The sequence below is a fragment of the Dendrobates tinctorius genome, unplaced genomic scaffold (assembly GCF_039654945.1).
Source record: "Dendrobates tinctorius isolate UK_male_01 unplaced genomic scaffold, ASM3965494v1 ptg000030l, whole genome shotgun sequence".
Classification (NCBI taxonomy): domain Eukaryota; kingdom Metazoa; phylum Chordata; class Amphibia; order Anura; family Dendrobatidae; genus Dendrobates; species Dendrobates tinctorius.
This window is the reverse complement of record NW_027361698.1, coordinates 17,875,434-17,895,316: the sequence shown is the minus strand read 5'-3', so window position 1 is coordinate 17,895,316 and position 19,883 is coordinate 17,875,434. Positions and strand designations below refer to the sequence as shown.

Here is a 19,883-nt window from a genome sequence, read left to right as displayed (position 1 = left end):
CTTGTATTAAAAGGTAACAAGTCTCAGAGAGAGAGAAGAATCTCTGAGTACAAATTTATGAAAACCTTCAACACATTCAGTGCAGGTATTAATGTGTCGCATGGATTTATGTCTTTTTACATCAATTAAGGAATTTGCCCCTTAGACCTTCTAGGGTCATCACAACACAGAACCAGACCGGCAATCAGAGGGCAATAAAACCTTCACACTGCTTATCTATGAACTGCTCCAATATTTATGCCTATCTCTCTCCCACAATGACTATTCAGCTTCACATTCTTTGTCTTATCTATTGAGTTGTTTATGTGCTGTCTTGTGTATAAATATGTTATTCTTCAGATTTTGTAGTAGTCTAGCCTGATGAAGAGACCTGCATAGTCTCGAAAGCTTGCAATTTGTTACCATCTTTTCAGTTAGCCATTAAAAGGTATCAACCACTGAGGACTCTCAATTCTAAATATTCTTCTATCTACTGGCTAACACGGTACAAAGATGTATATCTTTCCTGTATATAAATTAACCTAAACTTCTCCCAATACAACTAATCCACAAATGCTCAGTATTGCAGCTGTGTATTTTTTTTTTACTATGAAACACTGTGGTGTTCAAGAGAAAACATATTTTGAAAATTTATCCAGGGATCATGCATCTTAGATGACTAGTCTAAGGTCTGTGGATATGGAGGTAACACTATATTATTTACATACCATGCATAGTTCTTCTAACCTTCACATGTTTTACCACACACTTCATATTCATTATCTGTTCATATGATTCATGCTCATCTTTTCCTAACACCAGAATAACTTTTAAACTCCAGACAAAGATAGACAAGAGTATTATCTTCTGTGTATACCATTATGGCCTTTTTGCCAGTGTGTATTACTGAGTGTTTTTTCATTTTCTATAGTTAGTATTAGAGATAAGTGAAATGATTTGATGCAAATCAAATTTAAGTCAAATCTTCTAAACTTTACAGGTCCTGATAAATTCAAACAATTTGCATGTTTGAGCTGTGTGAATCATCAAAATAATGCCCATCTCAATTTTACTCATTGCAGAAGATTACATCGACTAGAAAAGGCTCACATGGCCTCAGGAATGACCACGCGGGCTCCCCTACGATGCCTTGCAGCTATCATATCTCATGGTTTAGCAGAACCTATCAGGAGTGACAATCATAGCCTGTATAAAAGTTACATACAGTATGAACCCCAACAAAGCCTCCTATAAACAGAGCAAGCCTCCACATAGACCTCTTATATACAGCATGTGCCCCACTTAGACCCCTATAAACAGCATGTGCCCCACTTAAACCTCTATATATAAAATGAACACCACATAGCTTCTTATATACAAATATCCCATACACATGAAAAAAAACAACAACACTCACCTCGGTCCAACTTCCTTGGCGCTCTGCTCATGTCTCCAATGCAGTGAATCTCCGCAGTTCACAGCCTACATATTTAAATGACAACTATATATAAATACCAGTAGTATATCAGCATATAACCATGAAAATGGCAACTCGCCAATCAATAGCAAAACAAGGAGAAAAAATGTAGAAGTGACATTTAACGCGAAACGTGCGTTGGGGTACGTGGCTGAGGTCAAGGCAGTACGAAGCACCTTTAATGGGTAATTATCCCTTACTCTACTAAAAGTATTCTCTATAACAGCAATGCATAACAGAGGGAATTAAAGAGCATTATATTGAGTGTATGTTGCTTTCATGGCTATTCATACATCTAATGCCTATTTGAAATATCTATGTGCACAAGCATTTAATGAACTCTTTCATTAGGTCCTATAATGGGATCACATACCCCCTCTATTTTCTCTTCAGTTGGCATTTGTAACAATTAATCCTGACCTTACCTTCAGCCCCGGTTCACACCCACAGAGTCAGTCACTGTTTTCAGATTTAACCCATGTATGATATTTATATACATGTATTATTTTAAATACATTTTTGTCCTTTTCCTTTTTTGGAATTTTTATTTATTTATGTGTAATAATAAACTTTGAAATTTTTTATTGGCATTTTTTGAACTCAGGTCTCTCCTTGTTTTGATATATAAATTACATCATCGCGTCTGCTGCCTCACAAGCTGATTGGAGGAAGATGGAATCGTCGGCCCCATCCTCCACCTGGGTTTTCACCACTGTCTCTATCTTGAGGATGCGGAGAGCAGTGACAGCGAGAGGCGGCGAATGGACGGTAGGCTGGGGAATAGTGCGACCTGTGGGACACTGTTTCAACCTTTCGGCTGTCTTGGTCCACGGGCTACGCTAGGCTACACTTTGTCCAGGGATGATCCAGGCAATAATGTGCTTTACAACTGTAGCACTGAAGAAGCTTGTTTGTGTTGCCATAGTCTGAAACTTGTAATGTTTTTATTTTTCTGTCAATGGAGCTTGGATTTTTTTGTGCGGAGATGCAGTTTTTAGTAGTCCATTTTGGGTGCATATAATTTTTTATTGCTTTTATAAATGAGGTCCAACGACCCATAAAAGGTAATTAAGGTGTTTTTCCTTTACGTCATTTAACCTACTAGTTAAATAATTCTGTTACCAACATAGAAGAGGATTCTTTACTGTTAGGGCAGTGAAAATCTGGAATTCCTTTCCTGAGTAGATGTATGATGGTGAACTCAGTCAGTCGAGGGGTTCAAGAGAGGCCTGGATGTCTTCCTGAAGCGTAACAACATTGTATCTTACAGCTATGATGTTCTTTAGAAGAACATAGTTCTGGGGTTTTATTCTGACGGAATATAGGCTGAACTGGATGGAAAAATGTAATTTTTCGGCCTTGCTAACTATGTTACTATGTTAATTACCGTAGATACTTGTGTATAAGCCGACCCTTGTATAAGCCGATGCCCCTAATTTTGCCACAAAAAACTGGGAAAACGTATTGACTCGTGTATAAGCCGAGGGTGTAATCCATAGACTATGCCCCCATATGCTGCTCCATAGTTTATGCCCCCATATGCTGCTCCATATTTTATGCCCCCATATGCTGCTCCATAGAATATGCCCCCATATGCTGCTCCATAGATTATGCCCCCATATGCTTCTCCATAGTTTATGCCCCCCATATGCTGCCCCATAGAATATGCCCTCATATGCTGCCCCATATAATATGCCCCATATACTGCTCCATAGACTATGCCCCCATATGCTGCTCCATGGAATATGCCCCCATATGCTGCAAAAAAAAAGCCATGCTCACCTCTCCTTGGTCCATCGCTGCTATCTGCCGCTTCTTGTGTCAGTGACTGTTCAGCCAGCAGAGAGGCGGCACGCACTAACCACATCACCACGCCCCCTGCTGTCTAAACGTCACTGACGCAGGATGCAGCAGAGACAGTGGTGAGCAGCGATGGACCGGGGGACAGGTGAATATAACTATACTCACCCATCCTGCCGCAGTCTCGCTTCTCCACTGTCTCCCTTCTTGTCTTCAGCGGTCACGTGGTACCGCTCATTACACTCATGAATATGCGCATATTCATGAGTGTAATGAGCGGTACCACATGACCGCTGAAGACAGGAAGGGAGACATTGGAGGAGCGAGGCTGCAGAGACCGCGGCAGGACAGGTAAGTATGATCTCTGACACCCCCGCTCTCCCTCCCCCACGACCTCCAGGTATATGACCCGTGTATAAGCCAAGAGGGGGACTTTCAGCTCTAAAAAATGGGCTGAAAATCTCTGCTTATACACGAGTATATACGGTATGTTATTTCAGACTTGCGGATGTGGCAATATAAAATATGTTTTTAGTTTTATTTATTTTTTGCTTTTTTTGGAATTTCTAAACAATTAAAAAACCCTTTCTAAAACCATATCTATCTATCTATCTTTCTATCTATCTATCTATCTATCTATCTATCTATCTGTCTATCATACCTTTTTTTGTCTTGGTTGGAGACTTAAACCTGCTAAAATTGAAAGTGAAAACAGGTTGGGCCTCTCAGAAGTATCAATATAGCATTGAAGGTACACCCTCCAGCAGGCCTCCGACTGCCATAGCAGACCATTGGTATGTGACATGATCGCTATGGGGCGATAGACATCTAATAGATGCCTCATCAAGATTGCACTACTTAAAAGCTGCTATCAGAGATTGGCAGCAGAATTTTAGTGGTTAAACAGCAGGAATAAGAGCTAGCTTCAATCACTGCTGTTAGAAGTAGATAACAAAGCCAGGGCCTGCCATGTACAGGTGCTTCTCACAAAATTTAAATATCATTAAAAAGTTAATTTATTTTAATTCTTCAATACAAAAAGTGAAACTCATATTATATAGAGTCATTACAGAGTGATCTATTTCAAGTGTTTCTGTTAATGTTATGGCTTACAGCCAATGAAAATCCAAAAGTCATTATCTCAGTAAATTAGAATAATTAACACAAAACAACAGCAAAGGCTTCCTAAGTGTTTAAAAAGGTCCTTTAGTATGTTTCAATAAGCTCCACAATCATGGGGAAGACTGCTGACTTGACATATGTCCAGAAGGCAGTCATTGACACACTCCACAAGGAGGGTAAGCCACAGAAGGCCATTGCTAAAAAAGCTGGCTGTATCCAAGCATATTAATTGAAACTTGAGTGGAAGGAAAAACTGTGGTAGAAAAAGGTGCATAAGCAGCCGGGATAACCGCAGCCTGGAAAAGATTGTTAAGAAAAGTTCATTCAAAAATTTGGGGGAGATACACAAGGAGTGGACTGCTGCTGGTGTCATTGCTTCAAGAGCCACAACACACAGACGTATCCAGGACATGGGCTACAAGTGACATATTCCTTGGGTCAAGCCACTCATGACCAATAGACAACACCAGAAGCGTCATACTTGGGATAAGGAGAAAAACAACTGGACTATCCCTCAGTGGTCCAAGGTGTTGTTTTCAGATGAAAGTAAATTTTGCATTTCATTTGGAAATCAAGGTCCCACAGTCTGGAGGAAGAGTGGAGAGGCACACAACAATCCAAGCTGTTTGAGGTCTAGTGTGAAATTTCCACAATCAATGATGGTTTGGGGTGCCATGTCATCTACTGGTGTAGGTCCACTGTGTTTTATCAAGACCAAAGTCAGCGCAGGCAGAAATTTCATTCTCCAGCAGGACTTGGAACCTGTCCACACTGCCAAAAGTACCAATACCTGGTTTAAAAACAACAGTATCACTGTGCTTGATTGGCCAGCAAATTCGCCTGACCTTAACAACATAGAGAATCTATGGGGTATTGTCAAGAGGAAGATGAGAGACAACAGACCCAACAATGCAGATGAGCTGAAGGCTATTATCAAAGCAACCTGGGCTTCTATAACACCTCAGCAGTGCCACAGGCTGATCACTTCCATGCGATGCCGCATTGATGCAGCAATTGATGCCAAAGGAGCCCCGACCAAGTATTGAGTGCATTTACTGAGCATACATTTCAGTAGGCCAACATTTCAGATTTTAAAATAATTTTTCAAGCTGGTGTTATAAAGTATTCTAATTTACTGAGATAATGACTTTTGGGTTTTCATTGGCTGTAAGCCATAATCAACAACATTATCAGAAATAAACAATTGAAACAGATCACTCTGTTTGTAATGACTCTATATAATATATAAGTTTCACTTTTTGTATTGAAGAACTGAAATAAATTAACTTTTTGATAATATTCTAATTTTGTGAGAAGCAACTGTATGTGTTGACTCAGTATCTGAGCACGCTCTATACACCTGCACTTTCTATATAACATACCAGAATGTCTACTGATGGGAGGGGAATAAACATTATCAAACATGTGTGTGGAAATTGAAGGTGTCAGTTGGCCTTATTTTTAAGGTTATATATTTACTTTATCTTTTTTTGCAAGTAGGTCAGTAGTCTCTTTTTTTTCCAAATGTATCTCATACAAATCTAAAATGAAAAAAACAGGTTACACAATAAATATGCATTCCTTCTAAAATATGCAGTCACCGAAAAAGTTGAACAGAAGTTATCTTCATACTGCTACACAATGGACTTAATAATAAAACAGTTACACATTAACCTAATCTATCCCTATGTGGCACAGCCAAAAGTTTTTTTTACCATAACCAGGTTCCCCGCATCATGTTCCCACATGCTTTATGCATCCATTAGCCCTCTGCATCTGTACTGTTACACACTTAACATTATGGCTGGTCCATACAATCAGGGCAACTGTTACCACCCACCTTTCGTGTCTCCCCTTTTTTCCTCATAGATTGTAAGCTTGCGAGCAGGACCCTCATTCCTCTTGGTATCTGTTATGATCTATGTGATTATTGTTATGCTGTAATGTCTATTGTCTGTACAAATCCCCTCTGAAATGTAAAGTGCTGCGGAATATGTCGGCGGTATAGAAATAAAATTTATTATTATTATTATAGTTACTTCTTAAACTCAGTCTGGTGGCTGCCAAAAGTAGCAAGCATATCTTCTGATAAATATTATTCTACTAGAGGTGTGCCCAATGCTATCGCATCGGGAGGGAAGTGTGTGTGAGTATGTGTGTGTGTGTATGTGTGTGTGTGAGAGTACAGTCATGGCCAAAAGTTTTGAGAATGACACAAATATTATATTTTCACATGATCTGCTGGCCTCTGGTTTTTATGTGTGTTTGTCAGATGTTTTTATCACATACAGAAATATAATTGCAATCATATTATGAGTAGCAAAAGGTTATATTGACAGTTAGATTGAGTTAATGCAGCAAGTCAATATTTGCAGTGTTGACCCTTCTTCTTCAGGACATCAGCAATTCTCCCTGGCATGCTCTCAATCAACTTCTGGATCAAATCCTGACTGATAGCAGTCCATTCTTGCAAAATCAATGCTTTTATTTTGTCTGAATTTGAAGGTTTTTGTTTGTCCACCTGTCTCTTGATGATTCACCACAAGTTCTCAATGGGATTAAGATCTGGGGAGTTTCCAGGCCATGGTCCCAAAATCTCTATGTTTTGTTCCCTGAGCCATTTAGTTATCACCTTTGCTTTATGGCAAGGTGCTCCATCATGTTGAAAAAGGCATTGTTGATCGCCAAACTGCTCTTGGACGGTTGGGAGAAGTTGCTCTTGGAGGACATTCTGGTACCATTCTTTATTCATGGCTGTGTTTTTAGGCAAGACTGAGAGAGAGACCATTCCCTTGGCTGAGAAGCAACCCCACACATGAATGGTTTCAGGATGCTTAACAGTTGGCATGAGACAAGACTGGTGGTAGCGCTTACCTGATCTTCTCCAAATAAGCCGTTTTCCAGATGTCCCAAACAATCGAAAAGGGGATTCATCAGAGAAAATGACTTTACCCCAGTCCTCTGCAGTCCACTCCCTGTACCTCTTGCAGAATATCAGTCTGTCCATGTTGTTTTTCCTGGAGAGAAGTGGCTTCTTTGCTGCCCTCCTTGAGACCAGGCCTTGCTCCAAGAGTCTCCGCCGCACAGTGCGTGCAGATACACTCACACCTGCCTGCTGCCATTCCTGAGCAAGCTCTGCACTGCTGGTAGCCCGATCCCGCAGCTGAAACACTTTTAAGAGACGTCCTGGCGCTTGCTGGTCTTTCTTGGGCACCCTGGAGCCTTTTTGGCAACAAGGGAACCTCTCTCCTTGAAGTTCTTGATGATGCGATAGATTGTTGACTGAGGTGCAATCTTTCTAGCTGCGATACTCTTCCCTGTTAGGCCATTTTTGTGCAGTGCAATGATGACTGCACATGTTTCTTTAGAGATAACCATGGTTAACAGAAGAGAAACAATGATGCCAAGCACCAGCCTCCTTTTAAAGTGTCCAGTGGTGTCATTCTTACTTAATCATGACAGATTGATCTCCAGCCCTGTCCTCATCAACACCCACACCTGTGATAATGGAGCAATCACTGAAACGATGTTAGCTGGTCCTTTTAAGGCAGGGCTGCAATGATGTTGAAATGTGTTTTGGGGGATAAAGTTCATTTTCTAGGCAAATATTGACTTTGCAACTAATTGCTGTTAAGCTGATCACTCTTTATAACATTCTGGAGTATATGCAAATTGCCATTAGAAAAAATGAAGCAGTAGACTTTGTAAAAATTAATATTTGTGTCATAAAACTTTTGGCCATGACTGTACATATGTGTGTGTACATGTGTGTGTATATGAGTGTGTGTATATGTGAGTACGTGTGTGTATGTATGTGTGTGTATGTGAGTACATGTGTGTGAGTACGTGTGTGCGTGTGTGAGTACATGTGTGTGTGTGTACGTGTGTGCGTATGTGACTACGTGTGTGTGTATGTGAGTACATGTGTGTGTGTATGTAAGTACGTGCATGTGTACGTGTGTGTGTACGTACATGTGTGGGTGTGAGTATGTGTGTGTATGTGAGTATGTGTGTACCTATGTGTGTGTATGTGAGTACGTGTGTGTATGTGAGTACGTGTGTGTGTATGTGAGTATGTGTGTGTGAATGTGAGTACGTGTGTGTATGTGAGTACGTGTACGTACGTGTGTGTACATACGTGTGTGTATGTGTGTGTATGTACATGTGTGTGTGTACGTACATGTGTGTGTGTTTACGTACATGTGTGTGTACGTGTGTACATGTGTGTGTGCATACATGTGTATGTACATGTATGTGTGTGTGTATGTACGTGTGTGTGGACATGTGTGTGTGTATGTACATGGTGGCCAGCAGTAGCGGGTCCAGCGGTGGCGGTGGGGGGGTTCAGCGATGGCTGGTCCAGCGGCGGGGGGGTCCTGGCATCGGCCAGCCGGCAGGAAAGACAGCGGCTTGCGGCCTGTGCAATGCCGCAAGCTGCAGTCTTTCCTGCCAGCTGTGACGGAGGTGGGTGGGCAGGCAGCGGCGGGTCCGGCGGGGGGTCCTGGCGGCGGCCAGCCGGCAGGAAAGACCGCGGCTTGCGGCCTGTGCACAGGCCGCAAACAGCATTCTTTCCTGCCTGCTGTGACGGAGGTGGGTGGGCAGGCAGTGGCGGGGGGGTCCGTTGGCAGCGGGTCCAGCCGTGGCAGCGGCGGGGGGGTCCGGCGGTGGTGTCCCGCTGGTGGTACTGTGGAAGGGCCTGGTACCACCAGCGGGTGCCATATTAAAATACCCATCACTTGGGTATTTCAATATGGCGGTCGGCGTAATTTCGGTCGGCACTGTGGATTGTGGGATTCGGGGACATCCAGACGGAAGTGGATGATGGACAATTTAAGGCAATTATATATATAGATACAGGTTATAATAGGAGAATCAAGATGGCTACCCAGCACAACCACCACTATCTAACCACGTAGATATGCAATCGCTATTATCTAGTGATGATTGAGACAGTTACTGGCACGCGGCATCTGTATAATTGAGGCGTATATGAAATGGCTACATTATCCCCATGAATGTGACAGTTTATTGCTGATCGTACACCATCCCACATAAAACAGCATCATCAATAAAGGGAATATATCACAAGATTTGACATTACAAACTACATACATTATTGACTTGATATCTTAGACCAGTTGAGACTGGTGAGAAATTCCATGTCAGAAAGGATGTTCTTTTTACAATTCTTTTTGAAAATTTACCCACATGATATTAAAATAAACAGTTTTAAAAGTTTATCTCTTGCCGGAACAATTATCTCAAACTGGCACTTTTGTTTTGATGCTAATATTTTACGATGTGTAGAATGTTGTCACTTTACAATACTGTTTTGGGCATTGCATGGTGATACATGGACTTTTATTTAAGATAATTTATCTGAACAGTAATTTTGTACTTAGATCCAAAGCACAAATCCATTGAACATGGACTGTGTTTGGATTGCAATACCTAGCCTAACCTGAGCTAACTTCCCTGTAGACATTATGTGAGGCAGTTATCTCAGGTTAGGAGACTTGATGGTTGGGCTGGTAAGGCGAAGCAAGCATGGTTTGTAGAGTTGAGTGAATAAATTCAAGTAGAATTTAATTCCACTCAAATTTTACAAAAACTGCATTAGCCAAAATGTGGATTCTTTGCAATTTGCTGCTGAGCTGATTTAGTAAAATGGTGGCTGCATTTTTTTTAACCGTAAAGGGTGAGCACAAGGTTAAAATGTAAGCAAAACTCAGGAATGGCCAAAAAGGGAAGACAATACAAATGTCTCCAGGAAGCTAAGCAAAAGAAAAAGAAATAACTTTAGATTGTGATTTGAAGAAAAGGTTTATTATTGTTCCTTTAATGGTTTCCGCAAACAAAGTAGGAAATTGCTTTATTGTAAAGTAAAAACAACTCAGATTTATGATTTTTAAAATGCCCGGGTGTGGTAATATAACATTATAGTCATATTTTTAGAATGATTAAAAAGCAAATTACTCATATTTTACATAGCTATTATTCAAGTTATGTTCAGCTGAGTGCTGTTAGGAATCAGAGCAATCCTTACAATGCTAAAAAGAATAATCATGCCACATTACAATAAAGAAATACACTTATCAGGCCAGGGAGCATTTGGGATGCAGTCACCATAATATGGTAAGTTTCAAAGTAAATTTCAATCAAACATTCAAAAGGAGAAATGCAAAATCTTGGAACTTTAGGAAAGCTGATATCAACAAATTAAGCGAAGAGCCTAATCATGTAGACTGGGACCATCTCATGGTAACTGGGGATACCGACCATAAACTTATACCCTCTGGTAATAAAATGCCCAGGACTAAAAATAAACCATTATGGATAAATAAAAATAGTACAAAGTGTAATAAAACTAAAACAAAGGGCATTCAAAATCTTGAAGGCTGAGAATACAGAAATAGCATTTCAGGAGTATAAAGATCTAATTAAAAATGTAGAAAACAAATCAAGCTAGCAAAGTTATCCTCAGAGAAACAAATTACCAGTGACATTAAAATAAATCCCCCAAATTTTTCGAAAAACAGGAATGCCAAAAATAAAAAGATGTTATGGGCCCCTTAAGAGATGATAAGAGAGGACAAAGAAAAGGCTGATATATTAAACAGTCACTTTTAATCTGTTTAATATCTGTTCCAGGGATCATTCAACAAGGCAAAAATCAAAGTTCGCCACCTGATATAACTATTTTGACACAAGAAGAAGTATGCCTGCATCTGAGCAAATTAAACATTGACCAATCCCCTGGCCCAGATGGCATTCCATCCATGGATACTGAGGAAATTGAGCTTAGTAATTGACAGACCGCTCTATCTTATATTCATATATTGTTATACTCTTACACTCTCTTGGAATAGAGGTGTTGCCACAGGATTGGAGGATGGCTGATGTGTTATTGAGATTTAAGAAAGATAAGAAGGTGGATCCAGGCATCTTCTGTCCGGTAAGCCTCATCCATGGATACTGAGGAAATAAAGCTCAGTATTTGACAGACCGCTGTATCTTATACTCTTAGACTCTCTTGGAACAGGGGTGGTTCCACAAGATTGGAGGGTGCCTGATGTGGTATTGAGATTTAAGAAAGGTAAGAAGATGGATCCAGGCAACTTCCGTCCGGTAAGCCTGACATCAATAGTGTTCAAAAATTTTTATGGCATCATAAGAGATGACCTGCAGAAATATATTCTAGAGAATAATACAATAGCTAACAACCAGCATGGATTCATGAAAGAGAGGTCATGTCTAACCAACATGTTGGGTTCCTATGAGAAGGTAAGTGCAAATCTGGATGTTGGTAATGAGGCTGATATGATTTATCTGGACTTTGCAAAGGCATTTGATACTGTAACACATAACAGCCTTATACTGATGCTCCAGAAGCAAGGAATGGGGGAAACTATATGCAGATGAGTAAGGAATTGGCTAAATAACAGGAAACAGAGTTGTCATGAATGGTACGTCCCCTAAATCGGATATAGTCAGCAGTGAGGTACTGCAGGGATCTGTGCCAGGACCGATTCTTTTTAACCTCTTTATTAATGACCTTGTGGATGGGATTGAGAGTAAAGTATCAGTCTTTGCTGACGACTCCAAACTATGTAGGATATTAAAATCTGACCTTGACAGTACAATATTGCAAAACAATCTGGATAAGATGTCTGAATGGGCAAACACTTGGCAAATGAGGTTTAATGTAGATAAATGTAGAGTAATACACTAGGACAGAGTAATCCGATACCTGCATATACAGTGGGGAAAAAAAGTATTTAGTCAGTCAGCAATAGTGCAAGTTCCACCACTTAAAAAGATGAGAGGCGTCTGTAATTTACATCATAGGTAGACCTCAACTATGGGAGACAAACTGAGAAAAAAAAATCCAGAAAATCACATTGTCTGTTTTTTTTTCATTTTATTTGCATATTATGGTGGAAAATAAGTATTTGGTCAGAAACAAAATTTCATCTCAATACTTTGTGATATATCCTTTGTTGGCAATGACAGAGGTCAAATGTTTTCTGTAAGTCTTCACAAGGTTGCCACACACTGTTGTTGGTATGTTGGCCCATTCCTCCATGCAGATCTCCTCTAGAGCAGTGATGTTTTTGGCTTTTCGCTTGGCAACACGGACTTTCAACTCCCTCCAAAGGTTTTCTATAGGGTTGAGATCTGGAGACTGGCTAGGCCACTCCAGGACTTTGAAATGCTTCTTACGAAGCCACTCCTTCGTTGCCCTGGCGGTGTGCTTTGGATCATTGTCATGTTGAAAGACCCAGCCACGTTTCATCTTCAATGCCCTTGCTGATGGAAGGAGGTTTGCACGCAAAATCTCACGATACATGGCCCCATTCATTCTTTCATGTACCCGGATCAGTCGTCCTGGCCCCTTTGCAGAGAAACAGCCCCAAAGCATGATGTTTCCACCACCATGCTTTACAGTAGGTATGGTGTTTGATGGATGCAACTCAGTATTCTTTTTCCTCCAAACACGACAAGTTGTGTTTCTACCAAACAGTTCCAGTTTGGTTTCATCAGACCATAGGACATTCTCCCAAAACTCCTCTGGATCATCCAAATGCTCTCTAGCAAACTTCAGACGGGCCCGGACCTGTACAGGCTTAAGCAGTGGGACACGTCTGGCACTGCAGGATCTGAGTCCATGGTGGCGTAGTGTGTTACTTATGGTAGGCCTTGTTACATTGGTCCCAGCTCTCTGAAGTTCATTCACTAGGTCCCCCCGCGTGGTTCTGGGATTTTTGCTCACCGTTCTTGTGATCATTCTGACCCCACGGGGTGGGATTTTGCGTGGAGCACCAGATCGAGGGAGATTATCAGTGGTCTTGTATGTCTTCCATTTTCTAATTATTGCTCCCACAGTTGATTTCTTCACTCCAAGCTGGTTGGCTATTGCAGATTCAGTCTTCCCAGCCTGGTGCAGGGCTACAATTTTGTTTCTGGTGTCCTTTGACAGCTCTTTGGTCTTCACCATAGTGGAGTTTGGAGTCAGACTGTTTGAGGGTGTGCACAGGTGTCTTTTTATACTGATAACAAGTTTAAACAGGTGCCATTACTACAGGTAATGAGTGGAGGAAAGAGGAGACTCTTAAAGAAGAAGTTACAGGTCTGTGAGAGCCAGAAATCTTGATTGCTTGTTTCTGACCAAATACTTATTTTCCACCATAATATGCAAATAAAATGAAAAAAAAACAGACAATGTGATTTTCTGGATTTTTTTTTCTCAGTTTGTCTCCCATAGTTGAGGTCTACCTATGATGTAAATTACAGACGCCTCTCATCTTTTTAAGTGGTGGAACTTGCACTATTGCTGACTGACTAAATACTTTTTTTCCCCACTGTACATTAAATGGGACCATACTTGGGACTACAGAACAGGAGGACTTGGGTATTGTGGTTACTAGAGTTGAGCAAAACGGGTCGAAAAATTTCAAAAGTCGCTGACTTTTGGTAAAGTCGGGTTTCATGAAACGAAACCCGACCCTAGGGTGAGGTCGGCCACGAGCTCGGAGACTTTAGCGGCAAAGTCATGTTTCAAAAGTTTGTTTTCTGCCCTTTTTCAGCCAATCAGGTTCCACGGACACTGTGGGCAACGTGATGACATAGGTAGGGGTCACCACCATCTTTGAGAAGGGCATGCAAGTGATTGGCTTGCTTTGGGGGGCGTCACAGGGGGTATAAAAGGGCGTGCATGCCGACCGCCATGTTACTCATGCTGATCTCAGAATAGGGAGAGCTGCTGCTGCTGCTGATTCTGTAGGGAGAGCGTTAGGCAGGGAAGACCGGATATAACTTCAAGAGAAATGTGTTGTCTTCCAGGTGCAAAAATTAAAGATGTGTCTGACAGGATATCAGGACTCTTCAGACCTACAGATGACTACCCATTCCTGCTACTACATGTGGGGACAAATGACACTGCAAGAAACGACCTGGAAACCATCTGCAGAGACTTTGAAGACTTAGGCAAGAAAGTGAAAGAACTGGGAGCGCAGGTGGTCTTCTCTTCCATCCTCCCAGTGGATGGCCATGGAACAAGGAGGTGGAATAAGATTCTGCAGGTGAACAACTGGCTACGTCGATGGTGCCGTCAGCAACGATTTGGATTTCTGGATCACGGAGTGAACTACTTATACGATGGACTACTTGCTAGAGATGGGGTGCACCTTACGAAGACTGGTAAGCATGTATTTGGAAGTCGCCTTGCTACACTTGTAAGGAGAGCTTTAAACTAGAACAACATGGGAAGGGAAGCAAAAGACCAGAAAAAGCCATACACCTGACAAATGCTATTGAGAACTCTGCTATTAGAAGTGGAAAGGAAGAACAAAGACGAAAGAATCTAATTAATAAAAATATTGGAGAAAGAGAAACCAATCACAAACTAAAATGTTTCTATACTAATGCACAAAGCATGGGCAACAAACAAGGAGAATTGGAACTACTAACACAGGAAAAGAAATATGATGTCATTGGAATCACTGAAACTTGGTGGGACAATACACATGATTGGAATACAAGACTAGAAGGATACAACTTATTTGCAAGAAACAGACTTGATAAACGAGGAGGGGGTGTCGCATTGTATGTTAGAAACTCGTATATCTGCACAGAGATTGAAGCTTCAGAGACTGGGAGTTCTGTGGAAACTGTTTGGGTAAGAATACAAGGACAGAACAATGGAAAGGACACCATTGTAGGCATTTACTACAGGCCGCCTGTGCAAGCTGAAGCTATGGATGAACTCTTTATGCATCAAATGGCCAAGTTCCCCAAAAAATATGACATAGTTGTCATGGGAGATTTCAACTATCCAGACATTTGTTGGGAATCTCTCTCAGGCAAAACTAACAGGTCAAGGAAATTCTTATCATCTCTTGCTGACAACTTTATCTTCCAAAAGGTAAGGGAGAAAACAAGGGGAACTGCTACCTTGGATCTAATCCTTATAAACAGGGAGGAAATGGTTGAGGAGGTAAAAGTGGCTGGGACCCTAGGAGGTAGCGACCATGCTATTTTAGAATTTTGGATAACTAGAGGCGGAAGACCTGTGAAGACTCAGACGTCAAGGTTAGATTTCAGAAAGGCAGATTTTAAGGGATTCAGAAAGAGAATTGGAGGGATCCAATGGCTGGATATCCTTAAAGACAAAAATGTCCAGGAAGGATGGGAAATCTTGAAAAATGAAATTCTCAAAGCACAGTTGTTAACAATTCCGAAAAGAGGGAAGAATAGGAAGCAGTTAAGGAAACCAGGATGGATGAACACAGAACTTAAGCACATGCTAAAAAGGAAGAAAAAAATGTTTATAAAATGGAAAGAGGGAGGCATATCTAAAGAAGAATATAATGCTGTCTGCAGAACCTGCAGGGCACAAATCAGATTAGCTAAAGCTGAAAATGAATTGAGGCTTGCAAGAGATGTCAAAAGCAATAATAAAGGATTTTGGGGATATGTCAAAAGTAAAAGAAAAGTCAAAGATGCTATAGGATTTTTACAGGATGAAAATGATGAAATGGTAAGACAGGATGTTGAGAAGGCTGAACTTTTAAATTCCTATTTTGCATCTGTTTTCTCTCAGAAAGGAAATGTAACATCAACTGTTATTCACTGTCCTATTAAGGGAATAGAAGAATCCAGGATATCTATAAACAGAAAGATAGTGAGGAAACACTTAGCTAGCCTAAATGAATTCAAGTCTCCAGGTCCAGATGAATTACACCCCAGAGTACTGAAGGAGATAGCAGAAGAAATTTTTGAACCCCTCTCTATAATCTTTGAAAATTCTTGGAGAACAGGAGAAGTGCCAGAAGACTGGAGAAGAGCAAATGTTGTTCCTATCTTCAAAAAGGGGAAGAAGGTGGACCCAGGTAACTATAGGCCGGTGAGTCTGACTTCTATACCAGGAAAGATCTTTGAACAAATTATTAAACAACATGTATGTCAATACCTGGATAAGAATGAAGTGATTAAACAGAGTCAGCATGGGTTTGTAACTAATAAGTCATGTCAGACTAACTTAATTTCCTTCTATGACGGTATCACTGATTGGGTGGATCAAGGAAATGCTGTAGATATAGTATATCTTGACTTCAGCAAAGCATTTGACAAAGTCTCTCATACAATCCTTATTGAAAAAATGATTAAGTATGGAATGGACAAGGCAACTGTTAGGTGGATTCATAACTGGCTTAGTGATCGGACCCAAACAGTGGTCGTAAATGGCTGCACATCCAGTTGGAAGAATGTCTCAAGTGGGGTACCACAGGGCTCTGTCCTGGGCCCTGTATTGTTCAACATCTTTATCAACGATTTAGATGAAGGAATTGAGGGTAAACTGATTAAATTTGCTGATGACACAAAGCTAGGAGGGATAGCTAATACTAGAGAAGAGAGAGAGAGGATTCAAAAAGATTTAAATAAACTGGAGAAGTGGGCAGCAACTAACAGAATGGTTTTTAACAGGGAGAAATGCAAAGTACTACATCTGGGCAATAAAAATGGAAAAAGCATATATAGAATGGGAGGAATAGGGCTAAGTGACAGCACATGTGAAAAAGACTTGGGTATACTAATAGATCACAGACTGAATATGAGTCAACAGTGTGATGCAGCAGCAAAAAAGGCAAATGCAATTCTAGGATGTATTAACAGAAGCATACAGTCTAGATCACGTGAAGTCATTATTTCCCTCTACTCCTCTTTGGTCAGACCTCATCTGGAATATTGTGTCCAGTTTTGGGCACCACATTTTAAAAAAGACATCAACAAACTGGAGCAAGTTCAGAAAAGAGCGACCAGAATGGTGACCGGTCTGCAAACCCTGTCTTATGAGGAAAGGTTGCAGGATTTGGGAATGTTTAGTTTGCAAAAGAGAAGACTGAGAGGAGACTTAATAGCTGTCTACAAATATCTAAAGGGCTGTCACATTGTAGAAGGATCAACTTTATTCTCATTTGCACAAGGAAAGACTAGAAGCAATGGGATGAAACTGAATGGGAGGAGACACAGATTAGATATTAGAAAAAACTTTTTGACAGTTAGAGTGATCAATGAGTGGAACAGGCTGCCACGAGAAGTGGTGAGTTCTCCTTCAATGGAAGTCTTCAAACAGAGGCTGGACAGACATCTGACTGGGATGATTTAGCGAATCCTGCTTTGAGCAGGGGGTTGGACCAGATGGCCCAGGAGGTCCCTTCCAACTCTACGATTCTATGATTCTAAGACACCAAAAACTGCTTCTGCTGCTAGCGATTTTGCCTGTACAACACACCAGTCACTGTGTGTGCAGTGCAAGTGGAGGCTATATTTTGCTGGATCAGCTGTGTTGGTTGCTAGGCTGCTTATAAGGCTTCCTGATAGCTGCATTGCTGTTTTCCCACTGCTCTGCAAACTGCTTTTTTAAAAGCAATCCAAATTTTTTTTTTTGTCCTGGTGAGGTACTGAGCGTGCATTTTTTCACACCATACAGCGGTGTACGCTCCTCACACAGTACCGTGTAACGGCTGTTATCACGGCCACAGTGAAGCTATCTGTGTGTGACTCTGTAAGGATAAGTCAAGGACATGTTCCGTTCTTACAGACCTCCACCTTCTAGTTTTGTCTGGTTTTCAAACAGTTAAGTATATTTGCTGTTTGATCACATTCAAAACTATAGAGACAGCGTGTGTCAGTCCATATACTTAAAGAACACGGAGCTTGACAATTTTACGGACACCAGACAGCGGTGTACGTGCACGCTCCTCTCTCAGTACCGTGTAACGGCTGTTATGACGGCCACAGTGAAGCTATCTGTGTGTGACTCTGTAAGGATAAGTCGAGGACTTGTTCTGTTCTTACAGACCTACACTCTAGGGAGATTCCGATTCTGCCCAATTCTATATACACCTTGTAGTTTGTCATACACTAGCCAAATTCTGCCTGTGACATAGCGGTGTGATATTCACTGGGCCTCACACAATCCAACAGTGTCCACAAGTGTGTTCAGAAATTCTACATCTCCCCTGTCCTATAGTGACATTTTTCACACCTGCGACATTGAGCCTGTGACATAGCGGTGTGATATTCACTGGGCCTCACACAATCCAACAGTGTCCACAAGTGTGTTCAGAAATTCTACATCTCCACTGTCCTATAGTGACATTTTACACACCTGTGACATTGAGCCTGTGACATAGCGGTGTGATATTCACTGGCCCTCACACAATCCAACAGTGTCCACAAGTGTGTTCAGAAATTCTACATCTCCATTATCCTATAGTGACATTTTTCACACTTACGACATTGAGCCTGTGACATAGCGGTGTGATATTCACTGGGCCTCACACAATCCAACAGTGTCCACAAGTGTGTTCAGAAATTCTACATCTCCCCTGTCCTATAGTGACATTTTTCACACCTGCGACATTGAGCCTGTGACATAGCGGTGTGATATTCACTGGGCCTCACACAGTCCAACAGTGTCCAGAAGTGTGTTCAGAAATTCTACATCTCCCCTGTCCTATAGTGACATTTTTCACACCTGCGACATTGAGCCTGTGACATAGCGGTGTGATATTCACTGGGCCTCACACAATCCAACAGTGTCCAGAAGTGTGTTCAGAAATTCTACATCTCCCCTGTCCTATAGTGACATTTTTCACACCTACGACATTGAGCCTGTGACATAGCGGTGTCATATTCACTGGGCCTCACACAATCCAACAGTATCCACAAGTGTGTTCAGAAATTCTACATCTCCCTTGTCCTATAGTGACATTTTTCACACCTGAGACATTGAGCCTGTGACATAGCGGTGTGATATTCACTGGGCCTCACACAATCCAACAGTGTCCACAAGTGTGTTCAGAAATTCTACATCTCCCCTGTCCTATAGTGACATTTTACACACCTGTGACATTGAGCCTGTGACATAGCGGTGTGATATTCACTGGCCCTCACACAATCCAACAGTGTCCACAAGTGTGTTCAGAAATTCTACATCTCCCCTATCCTATAGTGACATTTTTCACACCTACGACATTGAGCCTGTGACATAGCGGTGTGATATTCACTGGGCCTCACACAATCCAACAGTGTCCACAAGTGTGTTCAGAAATTCTACATCTCCCCTGTCCTATAGTGACATTTTTCACACCTGCGACATTGAGCCTGTGACATAGCGGTGTGATATTCACTGGGCCTCACACAATCCAACAGTGTCCAGAAGTGTGTTAAGAAATTCTACATCTCCCCTGTCCTATAGTGACATTTTTCACACCTACGACATTGAGCCTGTGACATAGTGGTGTCATATTCACTGGGCCTCACACAATCCAACAGTATCCACAAATGTGTTCAGAAATTCTACATCTCCCTTGTCCTATAGTGACATTTTTCACACCTGAGACATTGAGCCTGTGACATAGTGGTGTGATATTCACTGGGCCTCACACAATCCGACAGTGTCCACAAGTGTGTTCAGAAATTCTACATCTCCCCTGTC

General features: G+C 41.4%; 1 protein-coding gene across 5 annotated transcripts in view; it reads right to left on the bottom strand.

The window, feature by feature from the left end:
- The window catches only part of ARSJ (arylsulfatase family member J), a 251,939-nt gene that overhangs the window by 118,353 nt on the left and 113,703 nt on the right, over window positions 1-19,883 (bottom strand). For 2 of the 5 annotated variants that reach the window (XR_012231518.1, XR_012231519.1), the window contains exons 2-3: window positions 5,858-5,919; window positions 1,397-1,461 (exon numbers count right to left, since the gene is read on the bottom strand). The exons of the other annotated variants lie outside the window; for them this stretch is intronic. The gene's annotated coding sequence lies outside the window, so the exon portion shown is untranslated. The remainder of the gene's footprint in view (window positions 1-1,396; window positions 1,462-5,857; window positions 5,920-19,883) is intronic. 5 annotated transcript variants of the gene reach the window in all.